The sequence below is a fragment of the Pinus tabuliformis genome, chromosome 7 (genome assembly GCF_031772625.1).
Source record: "Pinus tabuliformis cultivar Carrire ecotype Pingquan chromosome 7, CPIR1, whole genome shotgun sequence".
Taxonomy (NCBI): Eukaryota; Viridiplantae; Streptophyta; class Pinopsida; order Pinales; family Pinaceae; genus Pinus; species Pinus tabuliformis.
The window spans coordinates 1,555,786,962-1,555,807,446 of record NC_142293.1 but is presented as its reverse complement, the minus strand read 5'-3'; positions in this window follow the sequence as shown (position 1 = coordinate 1,555,807,446).

Genomic DNA, 20,485 nt, shown 5'->3' with positions numbered 1-20,485 from the left:
CTCCTTAGCATCCCACAATTTGTCCTCAAATTGTGGGAAGCTAAGGAGCTTGAGGAGAAAAGGAAGCTAAGGTGCTATAAGGAGGTGATCAACCCCACTCTTGCTGACCATAATTATCTCTTTGTCTTGACTAGTGCTAAGAAGAAAATGACCATATATATATAACCAACTTAGATCCATTTTAACTTTGGATCTATTAGGCGTTGAGAGGAATAAATATCTCAAGGTGCAAACCTTTTCTCATGTTTTGCGCTGAAAAAAGATATTTGTAACTTGAGAGGTTTGATCCCTCCCAACACTTAATAGATCCAAAGATAAGATGGATCTAGATTAATATTAAGACTCCAAGAATAGAAAATTTGTCAAAAAGATTTTGTTTTATATTTATATGATAAAATAAAATTTATTAAATTTTTTTTTAATTTATTGTGATTATGTATAGAAAAACAAGGTGTATTCTATCTTAATAGAGATGGGATGTACTATGTATGCGATGCTTATAGATCAAAATACAAAGGAAAAATTATTTATATAAAAACAATAAACATATATATATCTATATCTATATATATATATAATGAAAATGAATAGAAAATATTGACTATATATAAACAGTAAACTAATATACACTCACACGAGGAATCAAATATTTTGAGGCGTAATTTTTTATTATTTAAAATGTGCTAAATTGGTTATAATATCTCTAAATCTATTAAGCATTGAGAAGCATGAAATCTCTTGAAATATGAATGTTTTCATTATATAAGATAGATCTAAGTTGAATGTAGTCTCACTAAACCTCATACAACTAAGAACTCACAAATTATACATATATTTATTATATTTTGGTTTTTGTGAATTAAAAATTGTATTACCTTCTTATCAACAAATTACATGAAAACTAAGAAATTTAGATTGAACGATCCCATAGGAAATTTGACCAATTCCTAAATTAAAAGACAAGCTAACTTGAGATTACATAAAAACTGAGAAATTTGGATTGGTCAATCCTCGAGGAAATCCAACCAAATCCAAAATCAAAAGACAAGCTAACCTGAGATTAACAATTCCAATACATTAACTATAGTCATGGTCTTGGGGGATAGTAATGATTACGGGGTTTTCTAAAGGTCCTTTATTCATTTTTTTCTTATGAACATCAATTCATTCCAAGGAGTTATTAGAATAGATGAAGGGGAGACAATTGTTACATTTCCTTGAGATAACTCCATTTCCGTAGGTTCTGAAATATTTGTTGCTTCCTCATCACTATCTGAGTGATATGATTCATGAAAATGATTGTGCCCACTCGTTGATGAAGCCAAGATCATGGCTATGTCTCTTTCATCTCCATTAGAGGGGTGGACCCCAATGTCTAAGGGATGAGAGGGCTTCATGTATGACTGAGCTGAGGCTAAAGGACTTGATTTGGTTGTAGAAGCTTTTTGTTATTGCATGTTGTCTTTCCCATGGGATGAAAAAATCTGAGATCCTTTTGGATCTTTTGGGTCTTTCCATCCTAAATTCTTTTTATTGGCATTCAAAAGGGGAGAAATCCCTAGTGAATAAGGGAAGGCATTCTAAAGATGACTTGGTTGTTTACAAACCCTACAATAGAAAGTTGTGTTTTCATGATTCACCGGATGCAAATAAACTAGGTCATTCCAATTTATGGTGATTTGGTTAGGAAACCTTTCTTGAAATCTCAACACATATGTGAGAAAAGGTTATAATACCCCTCTCACTCTTGTCTGTGTCTATCTTAATAAAATGGTCAAGTGAGTTTCCCACACCAGCTAAGATATCCAATTGTAGCAAATGAACGGGCATATTAGGGAGCCATATCCAAATTGGAGTGTTTGTAGCTATCATGGATAGAGGGTTAAATCCATGAAACCATGACTGAAAGGAGAGGCTAGAGTGGCCCCAAAACTAGGGTCCTTGATAAAAAAACCCTTTGATGATCCTCTAAATTTTGTAAATATACCACAAAGAAACCGTTCAAGAAAAAATACAGATATGTATTTGGGGACCATGTCTAATGCACCCATTCCCTAAGTGCAGATGTCGATGGCCAAAACCCATTAAAATAAAAAATAATTGCATGTTGGTTATATGTTATACAAGAAATGATGGATTGGTGATGATCCATCTCAATAGTTGGCATATCATCTTCCTGTTCCACAATGAAGGCTGACCCTGAGAGATATTTTGGATTTACTTGTGAGAGCCCTAGATTTAGGGCATCCTTAAAGGATAAAGGCTAAGAAGCAGAGGGTGCACCATAGCCTTTGGATTTGTCATTTAACCTTGAAACTAGGAATATTAAATCATCCTTAGCTATGTCGTAATCTTTGAGTGAATTCTCTTCCTAAATTTTCCTACCTCCATGTAGAAGTCACATAAATATGGAGGGGATTCCTATCCAATCTTGAATTTTGGTTGTGAGTGTAGAGACAAGATCAATAACTTTCACTTGCATGCATAAGGTATCCCTTGAGATTGGCCTCATGAAGACCAAAAAATTTGAGAGATCTAGAACAATGGCCTCAACTTGGATGTAGGAAAAACCTCGTTGCAAAAAATGTTCCCCTTTATTTACAAATATATAGCAATAAGACCAAAATGAGGGGGATTCATACAAATGGAAGAGTCCTGAAGCTTAAAGCCTCCTAGAAACATCGAAGTGGATTGAGGCATTAGGGTTTCCATAGCGATAAAATTCACATTTCTTGAATTTAGATTATTATTATATTTATATGTAAAATATCAATTATTATTATTATTAGAGACTTTTATATCAAGTGTACATATCAAATCTCTCTTTTGCATATATAAAAATATTTGTATTTCCATTTGTATCTTTATTTCACTAACATATCATATTACCATAAAATATAGTATCACTATTATGATTTGTTATCAATATTTTTTTATTCTTTGGAAAAAAGAATAAGTACTTTTTTATTTTTCTTTTTAAATCAAAATGTGATAATTTAAGCGTTATTCATATGACATCTCTATCATATTAAGTTGTAATTGCACCTAGATACTCTTTGTGTGCTTCTTTTTGTTTTTTTTCGAAGAAAAAAAACTTTATATTTATATTGATACCCATTGTGACAACATATCTATTACATTAAGTTGCGCATGCACCTAACTAATCTTTATGTGATTTTGGTTTCTATAATGAAAGATTATCCTCTTATTAATATGGATATATATGTTTATGTCCATAAGAACTAACCAAAAAGACTCTTATAAATTTCTTCCTTGACCCTCTTGAATTGTTAAATAGATACATACACTTGGTGCAATTATGTGTCAGATTGGGGATTAATAGGTCTAATGAAGTCCATGCCCCACTTCTCAAATGGCTTGAAAATTACTTGAGGTTCTAGGGGAATCTCATCCCTCTGAGTAGGTTGTCCCATCCTCTGGAACTCATCACATTGTGAAGTGTACCTCCTAGCATGTTAATGAAGGGTAGGCCAGTAGTATCTTGCCTAAAGAATCTTGTAAGTTGTCCTCTTAGCAACAAAATGACCCCCACAGGGTCCATCATGACATGCTAAGAGGATTTCATAAACTTCATCTTCTCTTACACATCTCCTTAGGATTTGATCAAGCCCCAATCTAAAGAGGTTTCCCCCAATCCAGGTATAAGGGGCACTTTTTCTAACAATTTTTCTCTTTTCCTTTGAAGACAAGTTAGGGGGAATTGGTCAGTAACCAAAATTTTTACTATATCATCAAACCAAGGAGACAACAATGATATGGCGAAGAGGTTCTCATCTAGAATTTGGTCATCCACCATATCTTTATTCTCTGCAGAAAAGTTTATAGTCTAGACAAGAAATCTGTAACAACATTTTCTTTCACTAGATTATCGACTATGGTTAGATCAAATTATTGTAACAACAATAACCATCTAATGATTCGAGCACTAACATAAGGTTTATTCATAAATTACTTAATGGTCACATGATTAGTGTGCACGAAAACTTGATACCCTGTAATGTAATGCTTGAATTTATTCAAAGGATGTACAATAGATAAAAGTTCTTTTTTGTTGACCATGTAATCTAGTTTAGCTTTGGACAAGTTTTTACTAATGAAATAGATAGCATGAGGAAAATTACATTTTAGTTGCCTCAATGCTTCCCCCACTGCATTGTTTGATGCATCTGTGTGAATGTGAAAGGGAAAAGCCCAATTTGGGCTCTTGAGAACCGATGTTGTTGTCAATTTTTCTTTAAGCTCTTCAAATGCATTTTGACAAAGGTATATCCAACATAAATATGAGTCTTTTGTGAGTAAACCAAACAAAGGTGAAGAAATTTTACTTAATTCTTTAATAAATATCATATAGTGTCCATTTAGTCATAAAAATATCCTAACATCTTTTTGTCTTTGTCGGAAAAAACGTTTCTAATAATTTCAATTTTATTAGGATCAACTTGAATTCCATCCTTAGAGAGGAAGTGGCCTAGAACAATTCCTCAATTTGTCAAAAATTGGCACTTTTCAGGACTTAAGAAGAGATTCATTTCTATGCATATTTTCAAAATTTTGCATAGGTTGGACAGGGCTTCTTGAAAAACATCTCCATAAGGTGTGAATTCATCCATATAAATCTCAACTCGATCATGTACAAGATTTGCAAAAATGATCAATACCACCCTCTAGAAGGTGGCAAGGGCATTATGCAAGTCGAATGGAAGGACCCTGTAGGAAAAGTTACCCCATGGGTAAGTGAAAGTAGTCTTATTCTAGTCTTTAGGACTCATTTGGATCTAATTGTACCCACTGAACCTATCCAGAAATGAAAAGAAATTTCTTGCAAGAGCATCCAAAGCTTGGTTTATATAAGGTAAAGGAAAGCGATATTTCTTGGCGGCTTTATTGAACTCTTTGTAATCATTGCAAACTCTCTATTTCCCATTCTTCTTAGGAACAATTACTAAAGGTGACACCCACTCAATGTCTAAAAATGGATAGATAAATCTTGCATATGATAATTTCTGCAATTCCTATGTTACAATGTTCTTTAGTGTAGGGTTCACTTCTCCGAGTTTGGCAAATAAGTTTACTTTATTCATTCCTATATATATATATATATATATATAATTACAAATAGAGTGGTGAACTCCCTTCATCTCTTTGTAATCCCAAGCAAAAGCATCAAGATTCTATTTTAAAATAGTGAGCAATTGTTCTTCTTAATCAATTGAAAGAAAAGGGTTGATTTTCAGAGTTTTAGAGGGGTTGATTTCTACAATTTTTACATTATTTTGATCATAATTAGCAGTGATTAGATCTACCCATGAGTTGTCTTCATGATGTCCCAAGGAATCTTCTTTTAAACCATCAATTTTCATGGCAGTGGGATACTTAGTTGTCAAGCAGATTGTCCTCATCCAATTTCCTACTATCAATAGTGGCTTCTAATGTGAAAATGGGGTAGGGTGATGATTGATAGAGTTATTCTTCTTCTTCCTCTTCTACCCATAGAGGAAATTCATGCTCAACAAGGGGTTTTTGGCTAAAGAACAAGGAAATCAGTGGGGTACTCCCAGGAATCAATGGAAACCATGACATCCTCAATGACACCCTCAGGTGCTACTATGGATCTATCTGCAAGTTATAGCATTATGGTGGTTTTCCTTAAGGCTCCTTATAGGTTAAGCTTAATCATATTATCCTTGGTCATGAAATTGATTGCAGCCCCTAAGTCAATGAGGGTATTGGTGACTAAAATGTTGTTAATGTGTAGATCCACTACTGAGCTGCTAAGATCCAAATACTTTTGGATAATGGCCTTCCCAATGACATTGATACTAGGGGAATCTTTCCTCCTCCTTCCTAAAATCCTATTACATTCTTCCTTAATGAATTTTTTTTATATGGGAACATACTTTATGGCATTTAGGAGGGGAATATCGACACACAAAATTTTCAATTGTCCTAAAAGTTTAACTTATTTTGGGGTTGTGTTTTGGGTTGGATCAACCTTTCAGGATAGGAAGGTTGTTGGCTTGAGGAGTTCTTTCTTACTTCTCTTCTTCAATATTTTTGGCTCAAGATGGTGGGTGGGAATTAAGAAGTGCCTACCCAGATCTAAGGTTGATTTCTTTGATTTCTAAAACATAGGTATGAATCCATCCCAAAACACACACCCCAAAATAAGTTAAAATTTTAGGACAATTGAAAATTTTGTGTGTCAATATTCCCCTCCTAAATGCCATCAAGTATGTTCCCATATAAAAAAAATTCATTAAGGAAGAATGTAATAGGATTTTAGGAAGGAGGAGGAAAGATTCCCCTAGTATCAATGTCATTGGGAAGGCCATCATCCAAAAGTATTTGGATCTTAGCAGCTCGGTAGTGGATCAACCTTTCAGGATAAGAAGGCTTGTTGGCTTGAGGAGTTCTTTCTTACTTCTCTTCTTCAATATTTTTGGCTCGAGATGGTGGGTGGGCATTAAGAAGTGCCTGCCCAGATCTAAGGTTGATTTCTTTGATTTCTAAAACATAGGTATGATAAGATGCTTTTCCACTGTAGATTTGTTGGGCCTACTTATTATTGGAGTTTAGATTTGGTTGAGCATGATTTTTTGGCTATTTAGGTGGATTATTTTGGGGTATATATGGTCTAGGAGGAGAAGGCATTAGGGAATTTAGTTTGGTTTCCTGAGGCCTCCATCCCGATGAAGGATTATCCCATTGAGGACGTTGGTGTTGGTATGGCTGGAAAGGGGGAATGACAGGTTGAGGAGGATAGGGCCAAGGAGTAGGCATATGCCAAGGTGAGTTGTTAGGTGGATACTAAGACTGAAAAGTTGCATTATAACTTGTATTGAAAAAGGAAGGATAGTTCATACCTTGCTAATATGGCTTAGGGACCTGTGGCCTCCTTTCGTTGATAAATAAAAGCTTCTTTGTGCCTCCTTCTGCTCCTTGATACACTGCTTTCAGACCTGGAAGAGATGGACACTTGTCAGTTGAATGGTTCTCTTCACACACAGAACATATTTCTATAACATTTAATGGGCACTCATTTCTAGGGTGCCTCTTGGTGCATCTAGGGAAAAATATGGCTAATGCCCTTTCTGCCTCCTCTTGTTTTTTCTTAATATGCAATGTGTCCATTTGCAGGGAAAAATTATGTAATATTTCACTTTTAAAATCCTCCAACATACCTCCTATTTCATTCTTAATGACTAAAGTAGAAGATGAAGGACTTACCAAACCCTAGCTAGATCTAACTCTTTTTCTTGCAACTCTAGAGTGGTTTTTGAACATTGTTTTAATGTATTCATAATTGAGTTGATAAATATCTCCATTGGACAACATATTGAGGGTCTCCATCAACTCTTCTTTGACCCCCGGAGAAAAACTAGCTTCATTGAATCCAGATCAAGGATACAGTTAAACTTCTTGTAACTCAGCTAAAATATTTCTTCAAAGTCTTCTAGTGATTCATCTAGCTCTTGGGTCATTTTCACGGGGGCTTCACTGAGGGAGAAATACCATATCACGTGCATTAATATTGGGGGATATTTATTGAGGAAAAAATGACATAATATATTGGGGGTATATACAGGGTAAAGGGTTTTTATATTGGTAGGTATAAAAATGGAGCTCGAAGTTAATGATAAAATATAAAAGGGTGTGAAAAATATTAATGAAAAAATGGATACCTACAATATCTTGTGAAATTAGGGGTTTTTTAAATTGGGAAGGTGTATTGGATTTGTATTGGTAGGGGGTTAAATATTGTGATTTTTAGAGGTATTTTTTAATATTTAGTGAAATGAAGGGTATTGTTTAATATGCCATGAATGCACGTGATATGTGAGAGGTTCATTGAGTGAATCCCTCGTGGTCATTTTAAAGTTTTCTTCCCTTGTGTCCCTTGCTCTACAATAGTCCCAATACTTGGTGTTGAATGCGTGTTGCTTCTGGGTGCATGTAGTAATGTTTTCTCCTTCTAAACTCATGAACCAGTGCAAGGTTGCATCATTGAGAGTAGAAGGAAACAATTTGATCTTTTGCTCATCAGATGTATAATCATATGTCCTGCAAACTACAACAAATTCAAACATGAATTTTTCAGGGTCCTCAGAAGCATTCCATGGAACTTTGGAAGAGTAGTGGGGATGATATTTTTCATTTTAGCTTCCACATTTCCCTCACTGATAGGAAAGACTTTAGGGTACCTATTCCCGACAAAATTTTTAGTAGGTGATGTAGGTTCTTCTTCTCCTATAGGCTCCTCCAAAATATTTGGTTTCTCACCCAAGAAGGCCTCTAGATCCTTTGTAGATAGAGTAGGAGGCCCACAATTGTCAAAAAGTGAAGGTTTACTATATGTAGAAGTGGTGGTTTTAGATAAAAAAATTCCTAAGATATCCCTAGCTATATCAGGAATGAAATATATATATATATAGAAATTTTGATCCAATTGTTGTTTTTGTTGTTGTTGTTGTTGTTGTTGTTGTTGTTTTTTTTTTTTTTTTTTTTTTTTTCAGGAAATGAAATGAAAATGAACCAACTTAGAGAAGAAAACAATACCTACTTTGACACCTCCCCGACAACGGTGCCAAAAAGTGATGGCCCTTAGTATTACAACAAGAATGTTGAAACTCCTAAGGGGCTCAACTTTAATTATTAACACAGGGTTTGTAAAAACTTAATAGGTCTTAGTACTATATGTAAAATAGGCAATATATTCTACTTAGGTTGAATTGATGTAGTTGAAGAGAAGTAAAAGTTCACAGAGACCACTATGCTACAAGAAATGCCTAGAAAATGCAATGAGTAGTAAATAAACCCATTCTAATTTTGCAGGAAATGAAATAATTGAAAGAGATCATATTCTATTGCATAAAACTAAATGATAGAAAATAAACCCAAATGTAATTGCATGAATGTAAATGACAAAATGTAATTCTACTTTGTTTTGCAGAAAGTAAATATACGCTATTACAAGAAAGGAAATGATTGAAATAAATATATTATATTAGCAAGCAAGTGAAACAAACACTTTAATAATGTTGAAGGAAAATCAATCCTACTCTATGGTGCCCGAGAAATTAATTTTGTAGCTGAAAGAAGACATGAAAACAACAAACCCTAATTTCAAGAAGAAAACTACAGCTACTAAGGGAAAGTCCCCAAGGGGTATTTGAACCTCTAAACTCCATATCCAAGGTTTTATGTATGTTTGAAATGTTGAGGAATGATTGACAAGTTTATGGTGCAATTTTGGAGGTGTTCTATAACAATCTATATGTTGCTACAAGATGGCCCTATTTTGCTACATGAAACTTCGAAGAGAAACTTTATGAGGTATATATTTGGTTTGTAGAGTGGAAAAGGTGGTTAAAGGTTGTGGAAGGGAAAATTGGTCGTTATTAAGCTCACGCACACTCAATGAATTAACTCACATGAGGAAAAATACAAAGTTAGGGGTTTCCTATGGCTCGGTTAGCCAAAGTTTAACCCACTGCCAGTTTGAAGAGATGTGAAGTAATGGGTGAAATTGTGATTATATGAGTGACCAAAATGCATGAAAACAATACTAATTTTACCCATGAAACAATACCTATCTATCTGAAAGCAAAGTGCATGGCTAGCTAACAAAAGTAAGATGTACAAACAATTGTTAAACTATTAGTTGTAGGGAGTAAAACAATAATGGAAAGGATGACTTGAATTTGAAATGAAGACTAATATTGCATTAAGGAAACTACTTTTGTGCTTATCATAACAAGGTGCATAACCAAACTTCAATAAGGAGATCACTTATAAACCATACAAAGACAATAATTTTCTCGGAAATAAGATTTGCAGAAAATCACAACTACACTAATTGCACGCAAAGGAAATGTACAAGAAGGGGGCTTGAGTAGCTAGCTTGGTCCCTAACTTAAGGAGACTCGGGTCCCTTAGAATAAAACCAGACTGAAAATAAACAAATGATTTTCATTTTCTTCAAAATTATTCATAAATGAAACATGAAAATTGAAAATAATAGGTGGAAGCCTTTCTTAAAATCTAATTATCTTCCTCTAGAGTTTTTGAATGCCTACAGGGATACTAAGGCTCTTTATTATACGAAAAGTGCTTGAGGGGAAGCGTCCTTGAAGGGAGGTGATCTGAACTTAAATATGAATGAAACAAATTACAAATATAACCATAAATACAGAAATGCAACAGGAATAACACTTCATTTCATTAATACTAGAATACTAAAATATGCTTACAAACATATTGGAGATAAACTAGCTTAGGCGATTGTATCTTATCTCTGAGAAGAGATGTGGCAGCTACATGCCTCTGAACTATGTTACAATGAGGCTCAAAGGCCTATTTATTATTGAGAAATATTGGAAAACCCTAAACATCCAAAAACCTAACCCTAGGAGATGAAGCATCAAAACTGTGGGCCTCGTTTGGATAAATTGGTACATCAACTTCCTGGGGTCGTAAATTTGGCATACGATCTCCGTTTGGCTATCATAATATCTCATTTGGAAGATGTCGAAGAGGAGGTCGAAATCAAGCTAGAAACTTGGTTTGGGAGTTTTTCAATCTCTCAATTTTTCTTAAAAACATCGTTTAGGGTCTCAAAATGGCTCCAAAAGTTCAGGACCCAAAAAACTACCAAAAATAGTAAATTGTGCTACAATTAAGGAAACTAAACAACTAAAAGAGAGAGTTTTGGGGGTCCAAGTGGAATAGATGGGTGGCCACCAATATCCACCATGATCAGGAGGACTGCTTCCCTCCAAAATCCCTAAAAATGTGGATATGGTTCCCTAGTGTTCTCGCAACAATAAGGAAGTAGTAAATTTCCATGAGTCAACCAAGTTGTGATTAGTTTGTAGCATGGAAAAAGCCCCAAAATATTCTCTTGATGTAATCCTGCGTGATCTGCACAATATATCCTCAATATCATGTACATTTAATGCATTAGGCACATAGGATATAGCAAATATCTCTTAACCTTCTGTTGACGGTGTTGGATGCGGCCAACAACCAAGGGGTCTCCCTAGTATGAAGTGCCAACTAGACCTCACACCATTTGGAGTAGGATCCCCATCTGGGGAATAGGCCTGATTTCCATATCGTTAATGATTTTCCTTGGATGCAATAAACGACACAAGAGAAACACATATACTTTTGAGATAAACAAGTAAGTTAGCCTTGTGATGTATTCAATTGCAAAGTGTATAATGGTTCTTTCACAGAAGGGAAAATAAAGTGAGCCTTTAAGAGAAAATTAATAGTACTATCCTAGTAAAGACACACATATATTTGAAATAATTGTTAGTTATCTTGCAAAATAGTTCACAAAAAAATAATGATAAATAGAACAAAAGACACACGGTTCAAAGATGCATACTAAAGCCAACAAAATAGTTCATTTTCATTAGGATGTAGAAACATAAACATACACTGAAAACAATGAAATAATAGTATTACAATCATTCACGACATATGTATGGAAGTGTGGTGGCTCCAAGAGCTTCAAATTATAAAGTGAAAGTCCTAAGATACACCATTACAATGATACAACATGGGTTTCAATAGTGGAACATTAAGCCACCACTTGCTTCTAAAAATACTAACCTTCTCTCCTATGCCTAGCTTGAGAAGCTAAGGTGAAAAGTCCTTTTCTTGAGGTATGAGGGTGTATATGTAACAAATAAGGTGACTCTCCACCTCCCTTGTGACTCTTGATCTTCCCTCATGACTCTTGAGCTCCCATATGAATTTTCTAATTCCTAAGAGACCTTTGAGCTTCTACATGACTCTTCACATTCTATGTGTGACCTTTAGGCTTCCACACATTTTACATTTTCACATTTTTTCCAAAATACAATATTACATGTGGCAAAATACAATGACACATATGACTTTTATGGTGACACTTTGAGAAGCCATGACTTGGCGATGGTGACATGGAACTTCATTATAGTATATCAATGCCAAGATTTTCTCCTTGCTGCTATCTTCACATCTTCATGATAGGTCTTGCTTGTTCTTCATATTCATCCTCGATCAGGCTGGTTAGGATATGGAGTCTTCTATGTGATCTTGATCTTCCTTCTTCTATCGTGATCTAGTGTCCCTTTATCTCTTTGCTTGATGATCTATTTATATCTTCAACTTCATCAGTGTCTTCTTGTAGCTTCTCTTTGACATCCTCCTTGAGCATCATCCTATCATGTCAAGATAATAACACCTACAAATGGAATTCACTCATGACAATATGACATCAGTCCCAAAATATCCTAGTCTATCATGTTTCTCATGCAACATAATAACTAAGCTCAGACAATGTGTGGGATTGAGGAGGAGGCCTAAGGATTACACAATGTGTAGGAGCAAGAGGAAGGGAGTGAATATCTAGGCTCTATAAATACACAGTGCACAATGGCTAAGAGGCAGGGAGGCATAAATGTGTAGTTGAGGAAGTTAGGGAGGAAGAGAAGACATGTTTGTTCACTGTGACTGTGTAATGTGCAGTTTTGGAAGGATAGGGTCAAAGCACTATGCATATGAGCATTACATAGGCTAAGTCATGACTTGATTTTTTATTGAATGTGTGTAGTGCATGTTAGTGTCAGTATCTGCATACTTCTATCAAGGATCAAAATTCACTCTTTGCATATGCATTTTAGGAGTCCCATACTGAAAATTTTGCATCATTCCATTAGGTCATGATATACTGATCCACTGATGGTTGTTTTCTCTTCAGAAAATCTTTCCCTCATAGACTATACTTGCTGATCCTTCTTCAGATTGTCTTCAGTCAGGGTTTCATAATTAATCTGTAGTTCATTTCATTAGGTCATAGGGCATGATTTCATTAGGTCTAGGGTTTCATCACCAAGGTCAAGAAATTGATTTCAAAGTGTAAATAAAGGTCAGCAAGGATATGAGGAGGATCAATAAATCAAGCATGATGGCTTGTAAGTCATAGCTACTAAAATCATCATTTTTTTTAACCTAATGTAATTTTCACCTCAAAAACATCTTTTTGAGGTGAAAACAGAGTATTCTAGTTTATTTGTATTTCATATGTAATTTTAAGTTCCTATATGTAATAATTAATCTTAGCTGCACCAGAGCATTTCTCCTTGCTGCAAGACCAAAAAACACTGCAAGATTCAAGTCAAATTGAGCATTTATCCACCTGCAAAGATACAAGAAGAAAAGGCATTAAAATAGAGTTTTGAAAAAGAACTAGAAACATTGAAAAAGTGGGTTTTTCAAAGTGAAAAATCAAAATCTTCTTCTATTTAAACCCTCATACTTCATTTTCAAATTCATTATCTTCATTTGCCAAGCAAGAAAGTGAAAGGGAGAAGAAAGAAAGTCGAGTTTGAGTGAGTTTGAGCGAAAAAGTCCGGCGCTGCACTTTTGGCAGGGTGGCGTTGTGCTTTTGGCAGTGGCACTGCGCTTTTGGCAGGAGGGCTAGAAAACCCTCAAACTCTCAAGAAAACTTCAAATTTCTCTCTCCTTCCATCTTTTCAAGTAAGTGGACATCCCTCACTTCAGTTTTGGTTTGTAAATCAAACTTATAAGCGTCATTTTCCATGTTAAAAATGAAACCCTAAAATCTCCCTAATGATGCCTAAAACCCTAAATCCTCACTTTTCATCCTATCACCTATCCCTACAACTCTAGATTCCCCTATCCCCTTATCCCTATTCCATATCATTTCCATCCCTCTATCTCTCTTCCCGAAGGGCATCAAACAAAACAAACCCTCCCTCTCATTTCCTTCTCTCTCATTCATTTTTAGCCCATAAAGCCATTTACCATCCCCTCATTCCTAAAAACACTTTCACTTATTCCCTTCATACACCTTAGCCTTGCAAACATGGACCAAGAAGACCGAGACTATGAGGAGGAGGAAAACACAAGCAGTGACACCTCAGCAGATAGAGCTAGGCAACAGAGAAAACCACACAAGGGAGGAGGATAGACTTAGGATGCTGGCTTAAGCTTCCTTGGCTCATCAAAGCACATGATGATGGTGCTTCTCACCAATTTTGGGCAAATTTGGAGAAAATTTTGTCATTTGCAATTTTGAATTTCATTACATAGAAAAATTGACTAAAAGTGCAGTGCCACTGGCGCTGCGATTTTCCTAGGGGCGCCCATTGAAGAAATGTCTTGCATTTTTGGACTCAAAATGATGAGGACATACACCCTATAAAGTTTCAAAAGTTTTGGGGCATAACTGGTCCACCAAAAGGTCAAAAAACACCCTAAAAATGACCTTTCTGCCACTTTTTGGACACACAAAAGCAGTCTTGGGAGAATCAAGTTTTGAGGGGTCAAATGAGCTCCAAATATAGAAATTCCAGGTGTTCTAGAAAGTAGACTTGAAGATATTTTCCAATGAGCTATCATGGGATCAGTTTGGATGCTAGGAATGTCTCCAAAAGGGACCTAAAAGTGGCACTGCGCTTTTCACAGTTTTTGCTCAAGGTTGCTATTTTTCTAGTTTTTGACTGTAATCATGGATTTTCTCTCATGGTGGATGATTTACCTATGTAAATGATGTCATGGCTTGTAAATATGATGGATAAATAGTAATAGAAGGTAGATTCATTGCTTAGGAGTTAGTTTGAGCCCAAATGAATAAGTTTTTCACTTTTAGAGGCAAGTTGTTGATGATGCCTATATTCCTGTTTCTTGTTCAGTATTAGTTAGATTAGCTCCTCATCTTGGGGATTCGATCCCTAAGGTTGGGAGGAGCTTGAAAGCATGTCTGTATCTTCTTCTTCTTTCTCTTTGTAAGGGTTTGGACTCAGCTGGATGCTCAGACCTTGATTGTACACCTTTTGTAAGCAGTTTTGCAAGAGATTAATAGGAATTGCAGCTATTTTTATGGGATCCATGTGGTATGAGTTTTAGTACAGTTTCTTCTTATGTGATCATATGTTAATGTGTTTTATGTATTCCATTCATCATTTCATTTCTTCTAGTTGAATGTTTTCAAGTTGATAGGTAGAATTCATTATATTAGTGCTCTTCCTTGGGAAACCATTCATCATTTCATGTTTTCTGCAGTCTAGGAAGAATCCATGGTTTTCACATGCCCTTCTTAGCTTCTCACCAGTATAAAACATCTCATCCCATCAGGCCCTTGAGTGCTAAAGCCTATGCCAACCATGCCCCATTGAACACCCTGCAACTCTGACCTAGTTCCCTAGACCTAAACTGTCTAGCTCCTCCTAATCTCACAAAACCCCTTCAAAAATCCAATCAAAACCTTCAAGATACTATACCTAGTCTAAAATCCTTTACCTGATCCAGTCATATTGACTGAGATCCTTACGGAGAGAGCCCTCTCCCGGCCTAGTAGGGCTAGCTACTTGGCTAAGCTTGGTTTGTGGTTACCCTGACATTGCCTCCCTTCAGCCTGAGGTCAATCTAGGAGATAACATAGTGGCGACCATACTGGGGAACGAAAGACTAATCTCCCCTGTAATATCTTTCATATAAGTTCTTGAACTTTGGATGATGATTTTTATAATTTACTAGGCTGAAATAAAAAGTTGTAAAGCAATATAGAAAACTTCGAAATTTGAGCACACTGGCTTCGAGAAAGTACACTATGGCCAATCCTAATCCCAATCCAGCCCCAGTAGTGGATAATCCTAATTTGATTTCAAGAAGACTCAGAAGACAAGAAAGTTCAGTCAACTTGAACCCTTTGATTAATGTAGATTCCTGCTCGGATGAATGGTTGTTCTTAGAATATCTCTATTTTGATTTGTCGTTTGACCTTTCTCTGTTTAGGACCAAATTTGAAAGTGCACTTGACGATATAGTTCTAGACCCATAATTTATTGCAGATCTCAAAATTCAAAAGGAAAACGGTCAATTGATGAATATATCCTAAATTCTCCTCAATCATCCATCACCGCTACTAAGATCCCTGAGCTTTCTGAATCGACATCCACTACCCTCAGTTCATCATTATTCCCATCAATCTCTGAAGTTCATTCCCAACTTTAGTTTATACCTACCCTTCCCCTTCAACCTATCATATCCTATCAAACACCTATTACCCCTACTTCTCCCTCAACCACTCCATTAAACCCTAGTGGTCCAACCGTTGTTTCAAATCCACCTCGAGTCATGGCTGCCTGGTATGCACCCCTTGTTTTACCTCAGAATCTTGGTGATATTCTCGCTGATTACCAAAGTAAAATACCTCTTTTTGATGCCACTCAAAACATTACAGCTCAGCAACATGTTGATAAAATGAATGACTTCTTTGACCTTCATGAGGTAGAGATAGAAAATGTGACTATGAGATTGTTTGTTCAAAGCTTTGGAGGTGAAGTTCGAAAATGGTTTAGAGCTTTACCCGTAGCCTCTATCACCACTTTTCCAGTCCTGCATAGGCAATTCCTGGATCGGTGGGAGGTAAAGAAGAACCCTCTCCAAATTTTGTCTGAGTATGAAAATATCAAAAGGAATGCTGGTGAAAGTGTGCAAGATTATTGCGTGAGGTTTAATGTAGTATATAATGCTATTCCGGCCAACATTAAACCACCAGAGGGGTTAGCCTTGCTCAAGTTTCCAGATGGTTTCGATGCTGATATGGCATATCAGTTACGGGAACGTGATCCCACCACACTAGAAGACATGCAGAAGAACGTTGTAAGTGTAGAAGCAAATATGTTGGCCAAAAGAGCAAGAATGAGATCTGAAAAGAGAGTGACCATAAAAGAGGAAGCATCTTCTTCAGATGCTAAGATGGATACTTTGATCTGAATAGTGGAGAAGATGGTTGATTGGCTAACCATTACAGATAGACCTGAAACACCAATCATGAATCTAAATTTTAGAGGATAGCAATAGCCCCAATTCTGGATCAAGTAGAAAGAAAAAAAGGCACTGGACCAACCAGCATAACAATAGTAGATCAGAACTCCTTTGCAGTAGAATTATGTTCAGGGAATGGAAACAGATGATGATGATGATGATCTGGTAATTGAAGAAAACCATTTTTTCACTACCGATGGTATGCCCATTTTTCTGACGGAAGATGAAGAATATGCAGAGGTTCCAGACATTCAAAGGGATGAAGATTACATATTAGAAAATGATGCAGTTTTGGAGGCTGAGTCTGATGATTATCAACGAGGTTATATGAATGCTTTGACAGCACAGCAGAGGCAGTATTCTTTGAGAAGTAGAGATGTGCCGATCAATCCCATTCAGAAAAGAAAAGAGTTGCAATCAAAGAATGACTCCTCAAACATTCAGAAGAAAGGGAAAGAGCCTGCTGATCCGAGTTCCAACAAAGTACCATCAACAAATAACATTGCAAATGAGAAGAATAATCAGCAAAGTGCAGCGAAAGAGCAAGTAGAGAAGAAGGACCTTACTGTCAAAGAGGTAGAAAAAGTTTCATCCTTTAATTTAGAAAATGAAATTGCTAAATTAAAAGTGTCCATTCCCTTGACTGAGCTGGTAAAGAATAGCAATTATAAACACCAGGTGTCTAGAATTTTGCAAATAGATCCTTTGTCAGATATGGTAAATGTCGAAAATGATCATCCTGAACTTAGTTTTGGTCCAGCTATAGAAGGTCTGTATAAAGATAGTGAAGTTCCTCTATTTTATCTGAGTCTTAGACTGCATGAGTACATTCTCCATAATGCCATGTTTGATTCTGGAGCTTCTAATAATTTGATGCCTAAAGACATTATGGAGAATTTGGGCCTGGATATTACCCGGAAATAGCATGATTTGTACTCCTTTGACTTTGGTAGAGTTTGTTGCATTGGTCTTATCAAAGATTTGGAAGTGTCTTTAGATAAGATCCCAGCCAAAAATGTTTTGATGCATGTAGTTGTTGCTGATATTGCACCGCGATTCAGTATGCTTTTATCTAGATCGTGGGGTGCTAAACTCAAGGGCACTTTATAACTTGACTTCTCTTATGCTACCATTCCCATTTTCGGTCAATTGAGAAAGTTATACCGGGAGAAAAAAATGAAATACATGATCACCAACAAAGAGAAGCCACTCAATCATCCAATAAATGTTGTACATACTGATTTAGAATCATTTGTTTTGTATTCTGATAGCGGATTAAATGATGTAAATATTCAGATTGTAGAAGTAGATAATGTACCAAAAATTTCAGAGAATTTTAGGGAAGTCCTTAATCAGGAAAAAGAGAAAGTAGCAAGTTCTTCTGAGCAGCAGAAGGTCAGTGAAGAGTAGAAAAATGAAGTAATCAGTCAAGGTAAGGAAGTGAAGGAAATAGAATTTCAGCATCTAGAAGATGAAGCCGGCCTTTGGAGCATGGATTTTGATGGTGCCGTGGGTAAGGACGGTGCCGATATAGGAATTTGGATTCGTAGCCCTGCTTTCTAGCCTACCAAAGTCCCAAGTAATGTTAGAGTATGTTCTTACAAGTTGGCTTTTGATTTCTCTAACAATGAAGCGAAGTATGAGGCTTTGATTACAGGTCTTAAAATTTTGAAGAAACTGAATGCAAAAAGGATTTCTGTCTATGGTGATTCAGAGCTCGTGATCAAACAGGTAAAGGGAGAGTATCAAGCAAAGCATCCACGGATGAGAGCCTATAGAAATGCAGTTCTAGATATTTTGAGAATGTTTCCTGAATATACCTTGACAACAGTACCCTGGACTCAAAACATTATTGCAGATTCGCTCGCCACTGCTGCAAGCAATTTGAAGATCCCAATGAACTCCAGCAACAAGTTTGAAATTCATGTCAAACACCGGCCTGTTGTTCCGAATAATTTAAGGTATTGGCAAGTGTTTTGGGATGATAATGAAATCAATGCCTTTTTGTAGAATGAAGGAAAGTTCAAGGATGCTTCCATTGATGATGATTGTGGTACTGATGAACAAGAGTTTGAGGTGAATCATATGGAGGTATTACACCTGAAGGATAACATTATTCCTAGAGGTCTCATACCTTTAGAGGAGCTTTTTGATCAAGATGATGTTGCAAGAAATTCGAGCTTGGTGCCTACCGAAAAAGGAGTTGAAGATGTCAATCTTGGAACAGCTGACAAGCCCAAGCTTGTAAAGTTATCAAAAGCATTGTCTCCCGAGGTAAAGGCCCAGTATGTTAGATTACTTTTTGAATTTTCTGATGTGTTTGCATGGAGTTATTCAGATTTGAAGGTGTATGACAAAGATATAATTCAGCGTACTATTCCTATCAAGTCGGATCAAAAGCCTTTCAGACAGAAGTTGAGAAGGATCAATCCAAAGCTGCTGCCATCCATCGAAAAAGAGGTAAACAAATTGTTCAAAGCTGGCATCATTGTTCCAATCATATTTTCTGATTGGATTTCGAATTTGGTCCCGGTACGAAAGAAGACTGGAGAAATAAGGCTGTGCATAGATTTCCGGAACCTCAATAAAGTATCCTTAAAGGATAACTATCCACTTCCAAAGATGGACCATATTCTGCAAAGAGTAGTTGGAGCATCACGGATGTCACTACTCGATGGTTACTCAGGCTATAATTAGAACTTGGTGCGTGAAAAAGACCAAGACAAAACTGCCTTCACAACACCTTGGGGAACTTTTCAGTATGCCAAAATTCCATTTGGATTGAAGAATGTCGGAGCCACTTTTCAACGAGCAATGGACATTGCTTTTGCTAATGAGAAGGATGTTTTCTTAGTTTTTTATTTAGATGATTTGATGGTATTTTCTGGTTTTGATGATGAACACTTGCACCACTTAAGGATTGTCTTTCAGAGATGTAGAAAGTTCGGGATTTCTCTCAACCCCAAGAAAAGTCTTTTTGCCATGGATGAGGGTAAACTCCTTGGTCATATCATTTCTAAAGACGGTATCCACATTGATCCTTCAAGGGTGGAGGCAATTTTCCGTACAACAAAAAGGAGAGTTAGGCTTTCAATGGTAAGATGAATTTCTTACGTAGATTTATACCCAATTTGGCGGAACATTTATGGGAAATGACTAATATGTTGAAAAAGGACAACATTGTGAAATGGGCTGAGGATGCCATGAAGTCATTCAATTTGGTAAAGTTTGCTTTGACCACAACTCCGGTCTTGATTAGTCCTGATTAAACTCAAGATTTCATTATATTTTCATTTGCATCCGAGCATACCATGGCTGCGGTATTGATGTAAAAGAGAGATCAGATTGAGCAACCCATTTCTTTTTTCAGTAGTACTATTCGAGATGTTGCCTTGCGGTATAATATCATTTAGAAACAAGTGTTGGCTCTCATAAAAGCATTGAAGGATTTCAGAGTGTACATTCTGCATTCACATACCATAGCATATGTTCCTAATGTAGCGGCGAAAGATGTTTTGATGCAAACTGATCTGGAGGGAAGAAGAGGTAAGTGGATAGCGGCAATGTTGGAATATGATATGGAGATTAAACCCACTAACATGATCAAGGGACAAGGCTT